At 42.1% G+C, this 18920-nt stretch overlaps 1 long non-coding RNA gene across 1 annotated transcript; it reads left to right on the forward strand.

The window, feature by feature from the left end:
* The first annotated feature begins 2115 nt into the window (after positions 1-2115).
* LOC141105295 (uncharacterized) lies at positions 2116-17443 on the forward strand. Its single transcript, XR_012235554.1, has 3 exons — positions 2116-2335; positions 16367-16445; positions 16591-17443. It is a non-coding gene; the product is annotated as an uncharacterized lncRNA (long non-coding RNA).
* The last annotated feature ends 1477 nt before the right edge of the window (positions 17444-18920 follow it).

Genomic DNA, 18920 nt, shown 5'->3' on the forward strand with positions numbered 1-18920 from the left:
CATTCGCTGCATGGTCTTCCATGAATTTAATTAGATTTTTTCAATTAAGTAACAATACCGCTATTCATGCATTTCCGGTGCTATGTGAAACGTATGGGCTTCCTAGATCTGAAATTTTTCGTTATTTGCAAATCAAAAATTTTTATACTCCACTTCTTACCACAGGCTCAACAATGAATCAAATGACACAATTTGAGCGTATTTGTAAAAGCGACCCACATGTGAGGGGTTTGATTTCATCTTTGTACCAACAACTTACTGAGACTCATAATGGTTCACTACCCTCTTATACAGATAAATGGGCACAGGATATGAACCGAGTGTTTGACACTAATGACTGGTCCGATATATGGTTAGCAACTAAGAATTCCTCCCCGAACTGCTATGCTTTGGAAACAAATTTTAAAGTCTTAGCACAGTGGTACTTAGTACCAGCCAGAATTGCAAAATTTATTCCGACACACCCAATTAACTGTTTTAGAGGTTGTTCTGCACCAGGTACCCACTTTCACATATGGTGGCAATGCCCCATAGCTCAAGAATTTTGGAAGAATATTTTTGGAATGGCCTCTAAAGCTCTGGAAACCTCTATTCCCCCAGACCCAGCTTTGGCACTCCTAAATTTGAAACCCACTAGGCTTACCCGCACCCAATTTCAGTTATTTATCCAGCTTAGCACTGCAGCCAAGCAAACTATAGCAAAAGCTTGGAAGTCTAAAACCTTGATTGCAGCGGAAGCCAAACACAGAATGAATAAAGCCCTCATATATGCCAAAATGACAGCTATTGAGGACAATAACATTAATAAATTTTGCAAAATCTGGCAACCATGGGTTAAACATTTCTTCTCCTATGATTTTGACCAGTCGTTACTGTTACCTTACTAGGATTCTTGATTGCTTACTGTCAAAATATCTGTTGGAGCCGGGCCACCACCTGCAGAGATTCTTCTTCTTCTTCTTCTTTTCTTTCTCTTATTCCTTTCCTTTATTTTCTTACTTTCTCTCTTCTCTACTATGATACATATTTTTGGGATACTCTTTTACTATTACTACATTATTTGCTATTTATAAATAATAGTATGATTTATTGTATCAGTATATTTATTTTGAGCAATCGAAATTCTACAAATAAGCAGGTCAGGACCCTGATTTATAATATATTCCATTTAATTTACCTCAGGTTCTCATTGTAACAAGTGTTTTTAAATGCCCCCACCCTTCCACAGCTTGCACCCATTGGGGTGGTAGGGTGGTCTGGAGGCATGGTTTATAGGTTCCACAAATTGATCAGAGGCCCTCAGCCCGATCTTATACTATATATAAGAATGTAGATAGCTCATATACTTTACGCTCTGTTTTTTTTTCTTTTTTTTCTCTTATTTTTCATTTATTAAACCTTTATTGTATATCACAATATGTTCATATATTGATCAGAAATCAAATGATTTTGACAGTATCCCTTGTACCAATGTTTATATTCTATTGTTCTTCTTTGTGTAAATCTTAATAAAAACATTGGACAAGAAAACTGGCTACAAGGGTGAGTTCAGAGGGTGGTGATAAATAAGGAGTACTTGGAATGGTCAGGGGTGGGTAGTGGGGTGCCCCAGGGTTCTGTGCTGGGACCAATCCTATTTATTTTGTTCATAAACGACCTGGAGGACGGGGTAAATAGTTTAATCTCTGTATTTGCGGACGATACTAAGCTAAGCAGGGCAATAACTTCTCCGCAGGATGTGGAAACCTCGCAAAAAGATCTGAACAAATTAATGGGGTGAGTAACTACATGGCAAATGAGGTTCAATGTAGGAAAATGTAAAATAATGCATTTGGGTGGCAAAAATATGAATGCAATCTATACACTGGGGGGGGAACCTCCGGGGGAATCTAGGATGGAAAAGGACCTGGGGGTCCTAGTAGATGATAGGCTCAGCAATGGCATGCAATGCCAAGCTGCTGCTAATAAAGTAAACAGAATATTGGCATGCATTAAAAAGGGGATCAACTCCAGAGATAAAACGACAGAACTTTTTTTCTGCCGGAACTTGGCGGAACTGCGTTCCATCACCTCTGCCAGGGAGCAGGATTTTTTTTTTTTTTAACAGTTAGTTTATGCCGCTGCCAGCCGGTGGAGTGAGCTGACAGCCGCATAAGACGACACAGCTCCTATAGTTCCGGCTGCAGCCTTAAGAGAGGGGAGGGCGAAGTGATATCCTCTCCCTGTAGCAGAGCGGATGTTCCTTTTGTGAGGAATTGTTGCCGTGTGGTGTGGTGTCCTGTTCTGTCCTCTCCTGCCCTGAGACTTCTGTCTGCCAAGACCAAGACTGCTTTCGGTAATTGTTTAACTGTCATTGTTGTCTTGTTTTTTAGATATCTGTCTATTCATGCTGCTGCCAGGATATATACATGTGGGCTGTCTCTTGCTGTGTGTATATATATGTGGGCTGTCGCTTGCTGGATATACATGTGGGCTATCTCTTGCTGTGTGTATATATATGTGGGCTGTCGCTTGCTGGATATACATGTGGGCTGTCTCTTGCTGTGTGTGTGTATATATGTGGGCTGTCACTTGCTGTGTGTGTATATATGTGGGCTGTCTCTTGCTGTGTGTGTATATGTGGGCTGTCTCTTGCTGTGTGTGTATATATGTGGGCTGTCTCTTGCTGTGTGTGTATATATGTGGGCTGTCTCTTGCTGTGTGTGTATATGTGGGCTGTCTCTTGCTGTGTGTGTATATATGTGGGCTGTCTCTTGCTGTGTGTATATGTGGGCTGTCTCTTGCTGTGTGTATTTATGTGGGCTGTCTCTTGCTGTGTGTACTTATGTGGGCTGTCTCTTGCTGAATATGGGGATATATGAAAGTGCCTCTGAGATTACTTTGGTTACTGGATATTTCTAAAGTTTTGTACATTTTATTTCTTTGCTTTTTATTAAAAAATTCTATACAAAAATCTGTTATATATCCCCCCAAATATACTTGGTTTCCTGTTCTCTAAAGGGGGCGGTGCTTGGTGTGTAGGGGTGGAGACAATGCGCGGTTCTGGGGGCGGAGACGGGTGTGACCTAGGGGAGGGGGGTGAGTTCCTGCACCTTGTCTCTGAGAAAAAAAGCCCTGTAAAACGATAATTCTCCCCCTCTACAAGACCCTGGTCCGGCCGCACCTAGAGTATGCTGTCCAGTTCTGGGCACCAGTCCTCAGGAAGGATGTACTGGAAATGGAGCGAGTACAAAGAAGGGCAACAAAGCTAATAAAGGGTCTGGAGGATATTAGTTATGAGGAAAGGTTGCGAGTACTGAACTTATTCTCTCTGGAGAAGAGAGGCTTGAGAGGGGATATGATTTTAATATAGAAATACCATACTGGTGACCCCATGATAGGGATAAAACTTTTTCACAGAAGGGAGTTTAACAAGACTCATGGCAACTTATTCAAATTAGAAGAAAAGAGGTTTAACCTTAAACTATGTAGAGGGTTCTTTACTGTAAGAGCGTCAAGGATGTGGAATTCCCTTCCACAGGCAGTGGTCTCAGTAGGGGGCATTGATAGTTTCAAGAAACTATTAGATAAGCACCTGAATGACCGCAATATACAGGGATATACAATGTAATACTGACATATAATCACACACATAGGTTGGACTTGATGGACTTGTGTCTTTTTTCAATCTCACCAACTATGTAACTATGTGTGATGGGAGTTGATTGAAGTATTGTTGATCAATATATTGCATATACTATTGTCCTCCTTCTTAATTAAGCAGTGGATTATGGTCATCCTAAACAGGATATGTAACTGTAAACTGACTGAAATGTGGATGTGCATAAACAAACAGGTAGGTATATCATGGGCCGTCCTAAGTCATTAGTACACAAATACAACTGTGGCACCTAGGATTAGGGGCTCTCATTTGTCTGTTGGAGGCACAGGTGGCTTAATTGTATAGGCTGCAGTGTCCAGTAAGCAAGGCTGCGGGGGTAAAACTTCTTAAGTGTAACACTCATTTAAAAGTTCACTGATCCATCACAGGTAGGTATGGGGAGGGAGGAACACAGCAGTGGGAGTTGGTGTTGTCAGTCCACAGCTAATCAGAAAGTTCAACTGAATAATAGCAATGTAAGATACTCTCACCCATATCTGTGTCTCCAATAGACAAATGAGAGCCCCTAATCCTAGGTGCCACAGTTGTATTTGTGTACTAATGACTTAGGACGGCCCATGATATACCTACCTGTTTGTTTATGCTCATCCACATTTCAATCAGTTTACAGCTACATATGTGTGCAGCTGCGATTCCTCTTTTTAAATGACAACGTTTTTTTTTTTAATGTTTTGGAAGGTTATACTCAGACCGCTATTTTTGGTATTTTGTCATATTTGATATTATGGTGTGTTTTTTCTAAATAAAATTTAATTACATTCAACCGTAGTGTTCAGTTACTGCGACCCCTTTGGAAGGCCTTGTCCTTTCTTTTTTTCTTATATGCAGTTTTTGTGGTCGCATGGACTGCTCCATGTTGTTGATACTATATGGTGAAAGGTTGAAATAATTACTATATTAATTATCTAAATAGTTGTATACTAATAATGCGGTAGATCCGGGCACCACAACATTTTTTCAAGGAATGCATTAAGGTAAAAAATGTTTATGCTTTATAACCACTTTAAAAGCAAACTACATTTTTTGTTTTAGCAGAAATTTGTTTATTGAGTTTTTACAATAAACTGTAAAACCAGTTAACAATAAAACATGAAAAAAACGATAATGAAAATCCAAAGACTTAGTACATACATCAGCATACGAAAAGATATGTGCACAGTTTTGTGCTGGAGGGTAAACGTGGAAATAAACAGTAGAATCTATGTGAAATACATGATAGAGCAGTTACATCCCACAGGTGTCATTATCCGGGAATTGTGAAATACCACTCAATGAAGAAGGGGGGATGAATGGGGAAAGGAATGTGGCAGTTAGGGTTGAGAGGGCCAAAAAGGGCGCCACTAGTATGGCCAAGTAGGGGGGGGGGGGGGGACGGGGAAGAAGCAACAAGGGTGTGGCCTCTGCAGGTCAAATGCAATACAGGATACAAAACACATATGTAACAGCTAGAGTGGAATCATAAACGATTCATACAGTTATGCCCTGAGCGTCAACCCAGTTTATCCAAGTTTTGTCAAATTTTAATTGGGCAGTTCCTACTGGCATACATAGTTTTTTTTAGAGGGCACAGTGACATTAAAGGATGCTTTCCAGCTTCCAAGGTTAGGTGGGTTCATGGATTTCCAATGTAGGAGTATCTCCTATCTAGCTTAGACTGATGTATAAAAAACAAAAAGCTATTGATAACTATTAGCCTCAAGAGTATCTGTAACTCCCAAAAGAAAAAGATGAGGATCCATGGATAACTTCAGAGACCCTACTGTATTTATGGTATGAACCACATCCCTTCAGTGGGTCTGGGTCTGTGGGCACGTCCAGAACATGTGAATAGATGTGCCCACCTCCATATCACAATGGGGGGGCATGTAGTCACCACTGAAGAATAGATCCAAGATAATCACTGAGGGGTGTAATATAACTGGTGTAGGAACTTAAACTGAATGAAGCAATCCTTGGCTGCAGTCATGTCTGGCAAGGAGTGTTGCAGGCATTCTTCCCAGTCATCTGTGGAGGGGATATCAGCAGAGCATTGCTTATAAAGAGAAGTCATACATGGGATGTCTATAGAAAGTAGGGTGTTATATAGGGAAGAGAGTAGTTTAGGCAGGTCCTTTTTACTTAACAGTCTCTCTCCTGGGTCAGATATTAGCGTCAGCTGTCAATTGAGTATGGACTGCAGTAAACTACATTTTTTGGGGCAAATACTTTTTATTGAAAAATATTAAAGTTTGTACAAAACACAAAAAAAATTGAAGATAACATAAACATGACTGTCACATTAAAGTGGGTAGCGTACATGTTCAAATATTAATCAGTAAGTTAATAAAACTCCCATCCATATGAGAGCCAAGTAATAAGCACAGTGACATCTCAAACACTAACAACAGGTTGTTCATACAAAAAAAGCGGTTCAGACAAATCCCACTCATCTCTAATAATGATATCATCATAATGCTAGCACTGCAAAACAAAAAAAAAAGAAAATAAAGACCTTAAAGAAGTAACAAAGCCATGTTGCACCCCATTCTCATAACCAAGTAACCGATATATATATATTAAATGAAGCATCGCTCAGTAAATTCCTCATGCCATGGTGTTCAGAAGGTAAATGATAAACTTGGTAACCAGATCTCCAGGAGAAATACTTTCAAAACTGGACTAACTAGCACTGCAATAATCTTAAGGAAACCAGGGAAGAGGGGGCCAAGCCGTCATTGCTATACAAGGTTCACAGAGCTTCGAGAACTGATTGGGAGAACCTCTCCGTGTATATATTTGTTGTTCTCTGAGTAGGGTGATATTGACCTGTTTTCTCCAATCTTCAAATGTGGGGGATTTAGAAGACATCCATCCCATGGCTATAGTTGTACGGGCATTGAACAGTAGCCGCAACACTGGCACTCAAATTGTTCCTCATCAATATCCCCAGCAAGGAGATCACTGGCGAAAGTTCCAGCTGTATGTGAAGTACTCTATTAATTGTGTCCACAATCTCTCGAGCAAACAAAATTTTAAAGTACTTTTGAACAACATTTGTCAAGTCCTTGAATGTACTGAGAATTTACTAACGAATGTTCATTTGAAAATTTGGAGTATGGCCAGCTTTATATGCACCATCATGTAGATGAAGTTTGTGGCATTGCACTTGCTATTGGCCAAGCTGTATTGCTTTACCTACAGTAGAACTATAAACTAATGTGGGGGCTTGGATTTACTAGGTGCCACATCCTTTTTAAGGTAATTATACACACCAAAAACACAAAATCTGGCAAGTGGACTTTTAAGGCACCAACTTCAAATAATATAAAAATGATGTCTTTTATTTATATATTCATTAAAAAGTGATAGTATAAAATGAATCTCATACATAGATGTTACATTGCATTGAATAGATCAATCAGTCTCATCTGAGCACTCCCAGACAGCCTGCCAAGGTATACACATGGATGGAACATGTAATAACTGATCCACAGGAGTTGGTAATGGGTAGAACAACAGTGAGAGGTACAGCTGAGGGGGCAAACCCCCCAATCTCGATGTGTTTCCTGGAACCAAATCTGCTGCTTCAGGAGATCAGATGGGATGTATAATAGACAAGAAAAGTGGCTAGTATATTAAACTCCACCAAATGTGCAGTATCCAACGGGCACACACCGGAACCACCAGATCTTCAATAGAAAGACAACCAAATGAGTCTATGAAATATCTTATGTAGTATATATGTAGAAGTTATTCCACCATGCGTGTATGTTAGGGGAGCCACTTCTGATATACTGTAAATGGCCATAACTATTGTAATAGTAAACTTGCCATATTGCATGTAAAAAGTATCCACTTATGAATGAAAAGCCAAATATTCCTGTTAAGGCCGATAATTACTGCAGGGTCTCCCATTGGTGATATAGTAGGCTCCTCCAATGGCCAATGCCTTTCTCCAAATGGACAAGGCTCCTCCAATGAATCAACCCCATTTCTAATCTAGCCTGTCATAGGAGGATCTTTATAAGCAGGCTGGAAACCAGGCAACGTCTGTGTTTTCTTTATTTTTATAGTATCTGTATTTTTTTCTGCAGTATATGTCAAATATGACACCAATTATTGTGTAATTATTTTTCGAAAGATAAAATTATTGATTAAAAATGTAAGTTTAGGACTGCCCTAATTTCACCTGTACATGTTGTGACTGGCCCCCAGATACAGGAAAGCTGGGAGGGCTTACAGCTTCTGGACTAGTCATTCCAGTTTATTGTTTCATCTTATTACATCATGCATTCTTCAAACCTCCAAAGGAGCTGCTAAAACTATAGATACAAGAGTTTTCTTAGTGCCAACTGTGACAGCTGAACAAAGAATGGACAGAGAATACATGTATAAAAACATTTAGAAGTGAAAATCTCAGAGCTCTGGTTTTCAGAATCTTTCAGCCTCCTGGGAAATGTGTGTAAATTGAGCATGAAATTCTTTATAAACCTAACTGAAAATGGAGTGATCCTTTAAATCCTGGCATGAAGCTAAAAATAAAGGGAGGCAATATAATAGCAAGAAAGCAAAGGTCCTCAAATCTGCTTGTTGTCGTGCTTCCGTTAAAGTGGTATTAAAGTGGTATTAAAAACAAAAATGTAAATGCAGCTTACCTTAGATGTGATGGTTGCATTTGTTTTCCATTTTTGTATTTTTCCTTATTTTCAACTGATGATCTGGCCAGTAAGTCTGTTGTCAGCTTCCTTTAACAGACCAAGCTGTCCAACAAAAGTGGCAGTTAAAGGGTTGGGACAAACCATTTAATGCTGAGAGAGTTGCTTACAATGGTTAACTTTTAATCATTTATATAAAACTTTTATTCCAAAAGGAAAAAAAAGACTGGTACTATAACTGCTTAAAAAGTGTTAGCAGGAAAAGCAGACCACCAAGTCATTTGCTTTCCCACACATACCGATTCCTTATTTAACCCCCAGGCACTTTCATACCTCCATTTTTGTTAAAATGGATCTAGATGTCTCATTTTCACCCAGACAAAGGGACAATATAGTATACAATATTCATCCATTGCCAATAAGTTCCAAGAGTTAGATTACAATTTTCTGACACAAGGTGATACAGGGTACCCAAGATTCTTCATAAAATGTATCCAAAAACCTTAAGCTGGCCATACAAGGATCACAATTCAGCCAGCTCAGAAGGAATTGGACACATTTTGATCTGTGTATGGGTACTGTGGTTGTAGACACCCTTTCGGGTTTTTTCTGCTCAATCAGTGTATTCTGATGCCAGAGAAGTCTCACCACATTCAGAACACAGAGGCTCAACGGGAAGGATTCCCCCATCCACCTTGAATATGTGTAATTTTTGGGTTGAACTCATCTATGGGCTGCTTAAACCTATGCTGGAGATGTGGAGAAACCGAGAGTACAATACTTAATTTTTTTCTGACCTTCTGCCAAACTTATACCTTTTTTGGACAAAAGTAAATGCATTAATAAAAATGTACTGATATCAATCTCGTGAACAATCTGGCTACATTCTTTCTTCACCATTCAGGCCTAGCAAGAGGCAGATATAGGCACTCACTTTTGATTCATTTCCTTAATGCTGCCGGAAATTGTATCTCTGCCTTATGGAAATAGGAATCTCCCCGCAGTCTTGCTTTGTAGTTCTCCAAAATGAACAACAGACATATAAAGGGCCTCACAGCCTCCCTCAATTACCAGGAAGTAAAATGTAGCTGTACCTGGTTTTACTGGGTGGAAAATGTATGTAGGCATAGGACACACATCCTGCCATGCTCCTTTTAAAGGTGAATTATACAAAAAAAAAAAAAGATTAGTTAAACCCACAAGTGCTTTTTTTTTTTTACCACTACTATTCCTTTATATTGGCTTTTGGAATGTACAAATGCAGCAATTTAGAAATTGGATGAAAGGTTTAGCACTGGGAAATACTTTTTGAAAGATAAAAAGTGCATTTTATATAAAACGATATAGATCAGACCAAAATGAGGGAGAAATGAGGAGGAAAGAGGGACAGAGGGACTTTGTTCCAAATCAGGGACAGTCCCTCAAAATCAGGGATAGTTGGGAGCTATGCCCACCACCCCCTCCCCCCTTTTTTCCACCTCTCTCTTTTTCTTTTCTCTTTTGGACTTTATCTAAAGTTTCATAACATAAAAAGACTGATAAATTACTTGTATATTGTTTAAATTGTAAAACCCCATAATGCACTATGATAGTTATGGTCAGTTTATCTATGCCTTAGATCTCCGAGGAGCGTGCCTAATGCCTTCAACTTCTCACTTGTACATTTTTCTGTCACAACTCAAGATATGCTGTATCTATGCGTGGAATCATATAAACATTATTACCATATATATTTTGTATTTGTATATGTCCCTTTGTAAAAAAAAAGGAAAACAGAAGGTAACAAAAAAAAAAAATTGCTAGCTGGACTTTGACTTTAACTTGTTAGTCAAGCCAATCTAAATCTGACAGTGCAAGGTTGTCTCCATTGCACTTTCATCCAGAGTGGAAACACCTGCAGGAAATGTGTTACTGGCCAGATCACCAGGTGAAAACAGAGAGAAGAGGTGACCGGATGCTGAGGTGAGGGAGAGTGGTGCAGCCGGACCCAGTCCCTGCTCAATCCCCGCTCCCATGCTGGATATCACAGTTTAGAGCAAAGAGGGAAGTGCCGTATGCCCGAATCATTTAGACCCTGTTGCAACCAGTGTGATCGGCGCTGTGGAAGGAGGGGAGGAGAGCCGGTCTCAGCGTCGGAAAAGTCCTCGCGCTCGAAGCTCTCCCGGGAGGACTGACAGCTGCGCGCAGACCATGTGAGAGAGAGGGGAGCGCGCTTGCCCGGGATTGAGCGTGAGCGGCGGTGGCAGCTGTGTGTACCGTGCAGACTTGTGCATCATCAGCCCTGGATCGGAGGGGTGAGTGACCCGCATCTGAGAGACCTGGGGGACACATAGGGAATGTTGGAGTTACCCTGCATGGCAATGTGAACCCCCTCCACATGGTCAGGACATTAACAACTGCTTAGCCAGTGGAGAAAAAGAGCAGTTTTTCAGGGGGAGTGAGGCTGTGGTAATTCTGCCGGGTGGTACACGCTGAAGCAGCTGGGTCAACATGACCAGAAAGAAGGCGCAGGAGGAGGCATCAGCACAGAAAGGCACAGGGGCCCCCGCACAGCGATACCCCAAGGAAAAGGGAAGCCAGGTGGCCGCCAAATTAGAATGGTTCGCCCATACAACAAACCAGTCTGCAAACCTGACACCTAAAAAGAGCAGCCATGTAGGGGGGACGCAGCATCTAGCATCTAGCCAGCCTGGGAGGAGAAGCCTAGCCCCCATCGGGGGTGCAGCTGCGAACTTGCCATTAGACCCAGGGGCGAGCGGGACGTTGGAGGGGGGTTCTGGCCCGAGCATGGAGTTAGGAGATGGCGCATCAGCACCAGCAGCCGAGAAGGAGCCATCATTGAAAGACATTTTCCTAGCAGTCAATAGCTGTAAATTATCTATCGCCGATTTATCCGTACAAATGAAAAGTATTAGAGATGAATTACTGGCGGTAAAAAATGAAATGCAAGCGGTCTGTACCCGGACAGCAGCCCTGGAAGACAGGATTAGTCAGATGGAGGATGATGTGTTTCCTTTAAGACAAGAAGTCTCAGTTATGAAAAAGCAACTTAAGGAATGCATGCAAAAAATGGATAGTATGGAAAATAGACTGCGCAGAGGGAATTTAAGGGTGTTGGGCCTTCCTGAGGGTTGTGAAGGCAATAATCCTGTAAAATTTATGGAAGATTGGTTAAAGGAGAGATTTGGGAAGGAATCACTCTCAGAATTTTTTTCCATTGAGCGTGCGCATAGAGTGCATACCAGACTCGGTCTCTGGAGCGATATCCAAGACCCCTGATTTTTAAGCTGCTATGTTTTAAAGATAAAACTACTATTCTTCGGAAGGCAAGAGAGATGAAGAATATACAATATAGGAGTGCAAGGACCTCAATATATCCTGATTTTTCTCCTGAGCTTCAGAGGCAGAGAGCAAAATTTATGGAGTGCAGGCGCAAGCTTCAACAGTTAAGAATTAACTATGCATTATTGTATCCAGCACGCTTGTGCATAGTGGCTCTGGGGGAAACTCAATATTTTGATACTCCCACTGAGGTTGCAACTTGGTTAGGAAAAAATGAAGGAAGAGTACAGCGAGAAGAAGAAATGTAGAAAAGCGAGGAGTTTAGTAGTCAACAGAGGACTCTTTCTCCCTTTTTCTTTTCTTTTTTTTTTTTTTGTATGGGTAAAGCAATATGCACATTAATATAATTTTAAGGGGGAGTGGGGATGGGGGGAGTATGTAAATTTGATTGTTTATATGCACAATGGTAATAATGGGGATAGCTCCCCTCTTATTGGGTCCGGGGGTTGCAGTTTTTCTTTTCTCACCTTAAGTAATGTGGTCGGTCACAATAGAAGCCATAGGGGTAGGCCCAAAATTGGGCAATGGGGTAAAAAATAGATGGGGGGTGGATGGGTGGGTGGTGGGAGGGGAGGAATGTATGTTTTGAGGTAAGGGTGCGAGGGGTAGGTGGAAGCTTAAGTCACAAGAATCACAAGAGTCACAATAAGAGGTGGTTTAATTTTGCTAAGAGATATAAGGATATAGGATCCACTGTATGATGAACAATGGAGGTGGCTGTAACAGACCCCGGAATTTAAAAAAGCAGATTACAATATGCTCTTGGAATGTTCGGGGAGTAAAAGATCATTTTAAAAGGCAGGCGATCCTCTCTATGGCAGATAAGGGGAGAGTCAAAATACCCTGCCTGCAGGAGACACACTTAGATAAAGATTCAATTAAGATAATGGATCATAACAAATTTCAGATACAGTATCACTCTACTCATTCCTCTTATTCAAGGGGGGTGAGTATTTTGATAAAGACAGGGTTGGCTTTCTCCTGCAGCCAGAGTAAGGTGGATATATTTGGACGGTATATTTTTCTCTATTGTTTAATTGAGAAGAGGAAATGTGTATTAGCTAACATCTACATTCCTCCCCCATTTGGGAGGGAGGTTTTGGATAACTTGACTGGATTTATGGCGGGTTTTTCAGGGGTCCCGGTAATAGCGGTCGGAGATTTCAACATGGCTATGAATAATGGAATAGATAGGTTCCCACCAAAAAACATCGGTAGAGGAGCACCCAAGAGTCCTCTTTCACAATACTGCGATGAGGTGGGATTGGTGGACATCTGGAGAAGGAGGCATCCTGAGGTGAGACAATATTCTTGTCACTCCAGGACACATGCCACCCTGTCCAGGATAGATCTAGTGCTGGGCAACGAGGAAGCTCTGAATGCAGTGGAGGAAATAGTCTACGAGCCAAGGGGGATTTCAGACCACTCACCAGTGACAATTGATATAAAGGGAGAGAGGTGTTTTAATAGGGGTGACTGGAAAGTTAATCCCTTTTGGCTCGAGATTATTGAGGATACAGGTACCGTTATGGAAAGGTTGGCGGAATTCGTAAATCTAAATTTAGGAACTGCTCCATTAGGGATAGTTTGGGATTCCCTGAAGGCCTTTCTCCGGGGAGTCTTAATACAAAAAATTTCCTATATTAACAAACAATCACAAACGGAGGAACTAAAAGCAAAGGAGAGTGTAAGAAGAGCGGAAGAACAGTACGTTGAGTCACCAACCCCACCTAAATATGAGGCGTGGGTGGAGAGGCAAAACGAGTATGGTAGATTGGTTTTGGAAAAGATGGAGAGGAAAAAATTATTTCAAAAACGGAGGTTCGTCTGCGAGGGGGACTGTGTTGGGAAGACTTTGGCCCTGATTATTAGGGCCAATGCCTCCCCAAACACCATACCAGCGATTGAAGGGAAAGAGGGAATAATTAAAAAAACTAACCCGGAAATACTAGAAGAATTCAGGGAATACTTTAAAAACCTATACAGTTCGGCACAAAGAGATGTGGATGGGGTAATGGGGGATTTCTTTGGGCGGCTAAAGTTAACCCCCCTCGCGAAAGAAGATCGGGAAATGCTAGAGGCTCCACTAACACTTGAAGAGTTAAAAAGGGTTGTGGCAGATATGGCAAATCAGAAAGCCCCAGGTCCCGATGGCCTACCCATAGAAATATTTAAAAAATATGGGAAGATCTTACTTCCCATGCTTTTGGAGGTGCTTAATGGAACTACGAAGGACAGTAGACTACCTGCGTCTATGACAGAAGCCATTATAATAATGTTGTTGAAGGAGGGGAAAAATCCGTTAGATGTGACATCATATAGGCCGATATCGTTATTATGTTCGGACGTGAAGATTCTGGCAAAAGCCTTGGCAACAAGGCTAAAAAAAATAATCCCAAAGCTAATTCATATAGATCAAACTGGGTTTATCCCGGACAGATCTACAAGTACGAACATAAGACGAGTATATTTAAACATGCAGATTCCCATAGTAAATAGTGGTAAGAGAGCCCTTCTCTCACTAGATGCAACCAAGGCATTTGACTGCCTGGAATGGCATTATATCTGGAAGGTACTAGCAGAATTTCTATTTGGCCCCAGTTTTGTCCATTGGCTGAGCTTATTATATGACAAGCCAAGAGCTAAGATCAGAGTCAACGGGGAGTGTTCAGAGCGGTTTCACTTAAGAAGGGGCACTAGGCAGGGGTGTCCTTTGTCACCCCTGCTATTTGCCCTAGCAATGGAGCCGTTGGCCGCTGCTATAAGGACATCTCAGGGGATACAGGGGTTTAGAAGAAGGAGGGGAGAGGAGAAAATAGCAATGTACGCGGACGATATTTTGTTATTTCTGGGGGACACACAGGACTCATTGAGGACGGCTATGGGGATAATTGAGGACTTTGGCCATTTTTCCAGGTTAAAAATTAATTGGGAAAAGTCAGCAATATTGCCAATAGACCCTTTGACGGAGCCCCTCCCACACCAAATTCCCCAAATTAAGGTAGTAAGTCAGTTGAAATATTTGGGGATTAATATTTCAAGGGACCCGGAGCAATATATTACAGAAAACCTAGTCCCACTTATGAAAAAACTTAAACAGAAATGTCGGGTGTGGGGACGGCTGCCTCTTTCGGTCGCCGGGTGCTGCAATTTGATAAAAATGGTTTGGATGCCGCAAATTCTATATATCCTACACAACTCACCAGTTTGGATTCTTAAACATTGGTTTAATAAAATGGATAGCATATTTAGAGAGTTGGTTTGGAAGGGCGGGGTAGCAAGGATTGGTTTGCAGGTGCTTCGGCGACCGGGTGAGAAGGGTGGGTTGGGAGTGCCGGACCCGGGTTGCTACTTCTCGGCGTCTCAAATGCAGCATGTGGGAGGGAGCAATAGGCCCGGGAATTGGGTAGCAGGGAATAATGTATTATTAAATGACACTAACCATGATACCATAGTAAAAGCGTTGGAAGCGGATTCCTTTGGCACTAGATGTCCCACCACTCGGATGATGGTCAAGAGCTGGGTTAAGGTTAAAAAAATAATGGGGTATGTGGACTTCTCGGAGTTCTCCCCAATATGGGAAAATAATAAGCTCAAGGAACTTAAAACAATGGGGAAGATTGAGGAGTGGGACCGCCAGGGCATCCATTGTTTGCCGCAGCTTTATAAGGCAGGGAGACTGAAAATATTCCAGGAGCTAGTGAAAGAATATGCGATCCCCAACCGATCATTTTATAGATACCTGCAAATAAGGCACGCCCTAGACGCACAATTTATCGGAAAGGAGCCACTATGGAGCGATATGTCCTCTCTGAGAAAACTGGTTAATGCAGAATCTACAAAAGGTTTAATTTCTGATATATATAGAAATCTGAGAGTATCGGACCAGGGGGGCAGGGGGGAAGATAAAAACAGGATGAAATGGGTGGAGGAGGTTGGGCCATTGTCAGATAGTCAATGGGAGTATGTTTTGTCCTCTGGACCCAGGGTCTCCCTCTCTCTATCACAGACAGTTTCTCATCTATATTTGATATATAGGCTGTATTTAACACCATTAAAGCTGTTTAGGATTGGTAAAAGGTTAGATACGAGGTGCCAAACATGTGGAGGAGAGAGAAGAGATCTGCTGCACATGTTCTGGCGATGTCCCAAGTTGTATAGGTACTGGAAAGGCATAGTGGATAAAATAAATTCCGTATTTGGGACGTCGCTGGGCATGGGTGTTAAGACTTGTCTATTGGGCCTAATGGAGGAAAAACAGATCGCAAGGGACACACAGACCGCAATAGTTAGGTGCCTGTTTCAAGGGAAAAAGATCATAGCTAAGAACTGGCAGAGAAAAGAACCCCCGACGATCGAAGAATGGGTGAAAGAAGTAAGGGAGGAAATTAGTAGAGAGAAGTATATATATAAGAAAAGGAGTAATTATAAAAAATTTGAAAAAACGTGGAAGCTATGGGTGATGTGGGAGGAGCATAGAATGAATGGTGGATGGGGGTGAATGTGGTATGGGAGGGTTGGGGGGGGGGGCTCAATGGCTAGGGTAAAGGGAAAAATAGGAAAAAAGAGAAAATTTTTGAACATCCCTTTGACGAATTAGTATGGTCTATAGATGTTTTTTTCATTTTGTGTATTGTTGTACAAATGAGGTAAATATAAGGACTGCATAGATGTTGGCTATGTCAGCCCTTGTTTGTGTGTTTTTTAACGTAATTTTTTCAATAAAAAGGATTTGAACTGAAAACAGAGAGAAGAAAAGCCTAAAAAAGGAAAACTAATGCAGCCAAAAAATGCACTTTTAAGGATTGGTAAGCTGAAATATAAAATATTTGTTTTTCAGTTTTAGAGGCCCTTTGTGGTTTTGAAACATTACTGATGTGCTATCCTAAAAGTCTAACCTTTGTGAGTAATGACCCTTATTCTGCATTATTTCTTTTGGATTTCCATGCACAGAACCCATACCATTTTATTGTGCAGCCATATAAATTTGCACAGAAGGCAATAAAGGGGCTGCTATTGCTGAACTACTTCTGGATCTACTAGTTACCTGTCTGTGCTTGGCCCCAATACCTCCTGAGTCTCTGACCTGGATGAAGCATGCAGCAAGGGGAGAAAAATTGAAGTCTGTATTCCTGACTTGTTCCCAGTCAACGACATAGAAAGTACTGAAGCCATTGGATCAACAAGGAAGCAAGCAATGAAGTAATTTTGGAAGACTGGATTGAAGATATTTTAGTTGTTGCTAGGGGTATGGTTTTCCATAAACTCACCATATTTCTGCATTACAACTGTGCCCTCTTTTGGCAATGAAAAGATGGTATGTTTTATATATTCAATACATATTTGAAGTTCTTGTTTTCATTTTGAGATCAGACTCTAAGTCAGGGGTATAGAATTAAAATTCACAGAGGTCCGATCAATAACATTTTCTTCCAGCAGAAGTCCGAATCGCATGTTTGTGCAGTGACTCAGGCCCTTTACATCATAGCGCCCTCCTTTATTTCACAATCCCCTTTATATCACAGTTCCCCTTCATGACCCCCTGTTCTGAACTCCCCTTTACAGTGGTGTCCTTTGCCCCCCTTCACTCCTCCCCAATGGTGTCTTCTGTCCCTTCTTCACATCGCTGCCCTCTGCAGCTCTGGCCCCCTTCACCTTACAGCCCCCTGCAGCTCTGGCCTCCCTTCACATCACAGCTCCCAGCAGCTCTGGCTCCCCTTATCAGTGCAGCCCCTTGTAACTCTGGCCTCCCTTCACATCACAGCCCCCTAGTCAGGGCTGGGCTCAACCCTTCCTTCTCAGAGCAGGCCGCTCAGCTGTCGGTTAATTGCCAGCTCCAATCTTTTCCACAGTGACTTACCTGATGATGATATCCTGTTCGTCAGTCCTACTGGTTACTTAAGCTGTCCAGTTCAGTTCCTCTCTGCCTTCGCCTTGGTCAACACATCCAGAGACTCTCTCCTGTGTACCTGCTGAAGACTTGCTTGTCTGACGTCCCTTCTGGTTCCTGATCCTGCTTGCTGTTCCACTACGCTGATTCTCTGGTTTCCTGATTTCCCGGCCTGTCCTGAAGTACGCTGATCTCTGGCTCGCTGATGTCCTGGCTTGTCTGACTATTCGCTCTGGTTACCGAACTCTGGCTATGATTTGACTACGTTGCTCTGTTTACCTTTTATTACTATTATTAAACAAGTGTGATTTTAACTGCACTTCTGTCTCGGTCTGATTCATGGTTTCTGACACCCCTGCAGCTCTGGCTCATCCACGCCACCTTCTCACCACAGCCCCCTGCAGCTCTGATCCACCCACCTCCCTTCTCATCACAGCCCCCTGTAACTCTGGCCTCCCTTCACATTACAGCCCCCTGCAGCTCTTGCCCACCCACCCCCCTCCTCATCACAGCCCTCTGCAGCTCTGACCCACCCCCCCTCTTATCACAGCCCCCTTCAGCTCTGGCCCACCCACCCCCTTCTCATCACAGACCCATGCAGCTCTGGCCCACCCACCCCCTCTTCTCATCACAGCCCCCTGCATCTCTGGCCCACCCACCCCCCTTCTCATCACAGCCCCCTGTCACTCTGGCCTCCCTTCACATCACAGCCCCCTGCAGCTCTGTGTGTTTACTACCGCTTTAAGCAAAAAGCCTATTTACACAGCTCAGTAGCACAAGCTGGTATACATGCTCGAAAAATAGATGTGCCTTGCTTTCCTTTGGTGTGCATTTTTATCTATGTTGATGACACAATAAATTGTTATGGGTCCTTGTAAGGGAAAAAATAATAAAAAGATTTGCATTATGTTGATGTGCATTTACATGCATTTCTGTACATATGTATAATATTTTTAACGCACCACGCTGCCCAAGACACCAGCTGTGAACAGGACACATAGAAAACAATTGTTTTCTGAGTGTCCTTGCGGTGACCTGCATTCTTCCAGTGCAGTAAAATGCAAGTCACTGCAGTATGTGTGGCCAGGTTGCGGGCTCTGTCCGTCTGAATGGCCAAGCTGCAATGACATCACTCTCGCCCATGTGTGCGGGAGTCATGGCCATGTCACAGCTCTCTCAATGGACACCAGTGCATAGGCACCGGTGACATCATTAGCTGACACACTAAACAGAAGATATTTACTGCACGTTTAGGAGATATTTACTGTACCTAAAGGTAAGCGTTATTATAAGCTTACCTGTAGTACAAGATAAAAAGTGGACACATATCAGGAAACTAAGGATTAATAAGAGGTTAAAATAGAACAGCATTAAAAAAATAAATTTTTTTGTC

This window comes from Aquarana catesbeiana, linkage group LG08 (assembly GCF_042186555.1).
Source record: "Aquarana catesbeiana isolate 2022-GZ linkage group LG08, ASM4218655v1, whole genome shotgun sequence".
NCBI classification, from domain to species: domain Eukaryota; kingdom Metazoa; phylum Chordata; class Amphibia; order Anura; family Ranidae; genus Aquarana; species Aquarana catesbeiana.